Genomic DNA, 4,841 nt, shown 5'->3' on the forward strand with positions numbered 1-4,841 from the left:
TTGAAATCAATTGCTCATTCCAGTAAAAAAATTAATGTTTTTTTGAACCTGACAGCAGAAATAACTTTAGGCACCAACTTAATAATAACAGATCACCAATTTAAGTTCATAATTTTATGCTGTACTATCAAAGTTTAAAGGTAAATTTTTACTTATTAGGAGATGGTATAAAGTGTATGTTCCAATGTGTTGGATGTATGCAAAGGTACATACGTACCCGAAAGTCCTTAGAGGAAACAAATTTTTACGTCTGCTGTTTGATTGTTTATCATACAATATTTGGTTTTATTTCCCAGGGATCGGTGAATTTTAACTTTGGAGTCCTCTGTGCTAAGGATGCTCAGCCTACAGATGATGAAATGTTCAGTAATGGTGAGTTTTTCACCTTCTCTTTAATTGCTATGCTGATCTGAATAAGAAAAAAACAAAAGCAAGAGAAAAAAAAAGGATGGTTTATTATTTTTTACGCTGTTATGTTTGTTTCCTCAGTATTTGCTGCAGCTCTGCGAACCCAAGCTTTGGGTTCCTTCTGTCCCACTGGGAGTTGCCCAGTTTGGTTGCATCTGGTGAAATTCACCCTGAGACCTTACAGAGCTAGCTCAAACTACGTGAGAGCCATTTGCAGTTCTCTCCAGACACCTGGAGAATGGGTGATGTTTCTGAGGGTCTGGCAAGTATACTTGTATCAAAACTCAGTCTGTGAAATTTCTGGGGAAAACCCTTCTGTGTCCTGAAGGGTTCAAACTCTGGTGAGGATCCAGTTATCAGGTGCTCACCTGGATGGTTCCAGCTCTTAAAGTGAACACTTGTACTCTTACCCTGTAGTTTACATCTATTGTATTTTTGTTATTTTGCAAGATTTTACGGCTTTGCAAAATATTGTGCATTTCACTCTTTGGAACCTCTCAGATCGTTCTTTGGTGCAGCACCACCTCATGGGACACTTGGCTGCCGTCCTGAAGGGGTTGGTCGCTAGAATTGTAAATCCTGGAGAGTTTGTAAGTCTTCTGTCCCCAGGGAGGTATCATGCTTTGTTTACTTTTGTTCTGTTTGTTAGGCGCTGCTTCTCATTGGAAGTATGAATTTCAAACTACCCTGTTCTTATTTTAACTGTTTTCCTGGTTCTCTCCCTACGGCAGGGAAAGACTCTCGTATCCTTGTCGTCGGGCTCGGTGCTGTCCAAGAAGATGCAGAGACTAAAAAAATCATAAGAAGCAAAATATGACTGCAGGGAAAACAAGCTGGAGAGAACAAAAGGTGATATTGTTATCCTTACCCTGTATTAGAAACATCCGCTGTGCTTTGATGCTGGCAGCTGCCAGGGGCTTGTTAGCTCTTTGTAGGCAGGTGTAGGTGTTCACTTGTAGGTTTTTTCTCTGGACAAGTCAATTCAAACTTTGCTAAGCTTATATTTGCAAATTACTCTCTAGCACAGTCCAGCATGACATTTTTGAATGTTGTAAAAATACCATGTTACTTGGAAATTGCTAATGATGAGAAGCTTTATGGAAAAATAAGATGTCAGGGTTGGGAGATGTGAGAAGAATTTTGAGGGGATGTTAGACTGAAATAAAGCACACTTGAAGCTGGACTGGCACGCTGGCAGATCCCCTATTAAACAGTAGTGCTGAGATTAGCCTGGGGGTTGCCCATTGTTTCTGTAGAAATAAATGTTTTCTGGTCTTCAGAGGTAAGCTGCTTTGAAAAGCTGGAAGGCACAGCATAGTGACAATCCGTGTGCTTCGCATTAAAAATAGATTTCAGAAGGGTCCTAGGCTTTTGTCTTTTCCTAGAAGTCGATGTAATCCTATTGAGGAGTTTTTAATTCTGTGCTGCCATGTCATCGATCAGGGCCCTGTCGTACTAATCATCATACAGATGCAAAACAAAAAATCAGACCCTGTCCCGACCACTTAGAGCCCAGAACACGATTTCCTCAGGCTGCCATTTGTGTGCCATCGGTACTCACCATGGAAGCGAGCTGGGGATTGTTGCACCCGTTGGGAACAAACCGCTTCTCGTCACACAGTAATGGAATTGGGACGACGCCTCAGCCAGCCTCTCTCTCCTGAATCTGCAGCAGAGCAGTTCCAGTCCATGCGGGCAATCCAGTTCCTGACGATCTGAGCGCACGGAGCAGCGCTCAGCTGCTGTGGGGGGCTCAGGGAAGGCAGAGTGTGCATTGTCATCTTCCTGAACCTACAGACGCGAATCAAAGTGAGAAGCCACAGGGTGGAAATCAGTCGCATATATGCTAAATAAAACTTGCAGGTTTTTTTTAAGAATTGTTTTTGCTTGTTCTTTGTTGTGCTTCTGTGCTTAGAAAACCTCCCTTTACAATCAGTTCAATTCATCAATTGAACCTTTGTTTGCAGACTCTCACTGAGCAGAATTTGTTGCAGACTCAGTGCACGCTGTGCAGGCCTCCCGGGAGTGTGAGGAGCTCACGTGTGCTACTTTTTGCTTTAGGACGCTCTGAGGTATTTATTCCTTTTGGGATACATGATGAGAATTCCCAAGAGAGGTAGTTATAAGGTATGACATCGGGAAAAAGCCTGTGTGGTTGGAATGTTGTTGCTGTCAAAAGTTAATTTTTTCTTAGCCAGTAGTTAGCTTTTTGCTTTATTTTTGTGGTATCAATATTTTATTGTTTAAAAAATTCCTTCAAAATAACTTCAGTGGTCGCCCACCAGTACCTTGTTCAGATTTGCCTATTTGCTTGTAGCTGAAATGTTCACATCTTGTTTATCATTCTATTTAAGAAACTGCTGCCCAGCCAACTAATAACTGAATATCCATCTGTCTAGGACACGGGGAGAGGATTTAGGTAATGTCTTTATTTCCAGAAAAAAGTTCCAGTGTAGTTTCTAAATAGAGGAGAAGGGGGTGAAGACTCGGGGCTCTGATGCCGTTGGGGCACCCCAAGGTCCCCAGGAGAGGGGGCCCCACTGCGGTGCAGGAGCAGGTGTGTTCTCATGTAATATTGAACAAATTATAAATATAAATATGAAAATTATAAACATGAAAATATTTTTAAAATACTTAAATAAAGCGGGTTTTCTTTATTGGTCAATAGGCAGTGTTTTGATTGTAAAAATTATAAATGCAAATAATATAAAGGTAGAAATCTAAGTTTAGAAATATATAATAAATACATACAGATAAATATAAAAATTTAAAATATCAGAAAAAATTAGTTGTAGCAGTAGATATTATACATAATTTAAATAATAATTTAAATATATTTTAAAATTTTATATATATAATATATCATTATTAATGTAATACATCCAAAGAAACGATAAATTAAAATATGAATGTATAATTATACAAAGTATAAATAAATATTTCAGTATCCTTTAAAAGAAGGGTTTTTTTATTTATTTGGTTAGAGACGGGGTTTTTATTTGGAATAATGGAAGTATTATAGAAGTATAAAATTAAATATAGAAATATACAGTCAATATAGAAAGATATTTGTAAAAACACGAGCGAACGACGCCTCCTTCGGCCGAACCAAGGCGAGACCGGCGGAACCTGACGGCCTCGAGCGAACCGAGGCCAGGCTTGCGAGGCTGCCTGAACGGAGCCGAGCTCAGCCGAACCAAGCCCGCTGCTCTCGTGCGCGCTAATTAGCGCGAGTGCGGTCACTGCCCAATGAACTCCTGTGCCACCCCGCGCTCCCGGTCGTGTCCGTGCGATGGCCGGGCCGCCCGCGGGACGCGGCAGCAGGAGAGCCCCGAGCCGGGCGAGTTTAACGTGAGGCGGCGCCGCTTGCCCGCCGTCAGGGAGCCGAGCCGAGGCGAGCTCAGCCGAACGCGGAGAGAGCGGCTCCGAGTTGGGCCGAAGCGAGCCGAGCCGCGCCGAGCGCAGAGAGCGGCTCCGAGTTCGGCCGAAGCGAGCCGAGGCGCGCCGAGCGCACTGATCGGCTCCGAGTTCGGCCGAAGCGAGCCGGGCCGAGCGCAGAGAGCGGCTCCGAGTTCGGCCGAAGCGAGCCGAGCCGCGCCGGGCGCACTGATCGGCTCCGAGTTCGGCCGAAGCGAGCCGAGCCGCGCCGGGCGCACTGATCGGCTCCGAGTTCGGCCGAAGCGAGCCGAGCCGCGCCGGGCGCACTGATCGGCTCCGAGTTCGGCCGAAGCGAGCCGAGCCGCGCCGGGCGCACTGATCGGCTCCGAGTTCGGCCGAAGCGAGCCGAGCCGCGCCGGGCGCACAGAGAGGCTCCGAGTTCGGCCGAAGCGAGCCGAGGCGCGCCGAGCGCAGAGAGCGGCTCCGAGTTCGGCCGAAGCGAGCCGAGCCGCGCCGAGCGCAGAGAGCGGCTCCGAGTTCCGCCGAAGCGAGCCGAGCCGCGCCGGGCGCACTGATCGGCTCCGAGTTCGGCCGAAGCGAGCCGAGCCGCGCCGGGCGCACTGATCGGCTCCGAGTTCGGCCGAAGCGAGCCGAGCCGCGCCGGGCGCACAGAGAGGCTCCGAGTTCGGCCGAAGCGAGCCGAGGCGCGCCGAGCGCAGAGAGCGGCTCCGAGTTCGGCCGAAGCGAGCCGAGCCGCGCCGGGCGCAGTGAGCGGCTCCGAGTTCGGCCGAAGCGAGCCGAGCCGCGCCGGGCGCACTGATCGGCTCCGAGTTCGGCCGAAGCGAGCCGAGCCGCGCCGGGCGCACAGAGAGGCTCCGAGTTCGGCCGAAGCGAGCCGAGCCGCGCCGGGCGCAGTGAGCGGCTCCGAGTTCGGCCGAAGCGAGCCTAGCCGCGCCGAGCGCAGAGAGCGGCTCCGAGTTCGGCCGAAGCGAGCCGAGCCGCGCCGGGCGCAGTGAGCGGCTCCGAGTTCGGCCGAAGCGAGCCGAGCCGCGCCG

At 48.7% G+C, this 4,841-nt stretch overlaps 1 long non-coding RNA gene across 1 annotated transcript; it reads left to right on the plus strand.

Annotated features, from left to right (window-relative positions):
- Positions 1-312: 312 nt before the first annotated feature.
- Positions 313-2,682, plus strand: LOC131570415 (uncharacterized). Its single transcript, XR_009275873.1, has 3 exons — positions 313-372; positions 1,140-1,257; positions 1,852-2,682. It is a non-coding gene; the product is annotated as an uncharacterized LOC131570415 (long non-coding RNA).
- Positions 2,683-4,841: the final 2,159 nt, after the last annotated feature.

Source organism: Ammospiza caudacuta, chromosome 34 (assembly GCF_027887145.1).
Source record: "Ammospiza caudacuta isolate bAmmCau1 chromosome 34, bAmmCau1.pri, whole genome shotgun sequence".
Lineage (NCBI taxonomy): Eukaryota > Metazoa > Chordata > Aves > Passeriformes > Passerellidae > Ammospiza > Ammospiza caudacuta.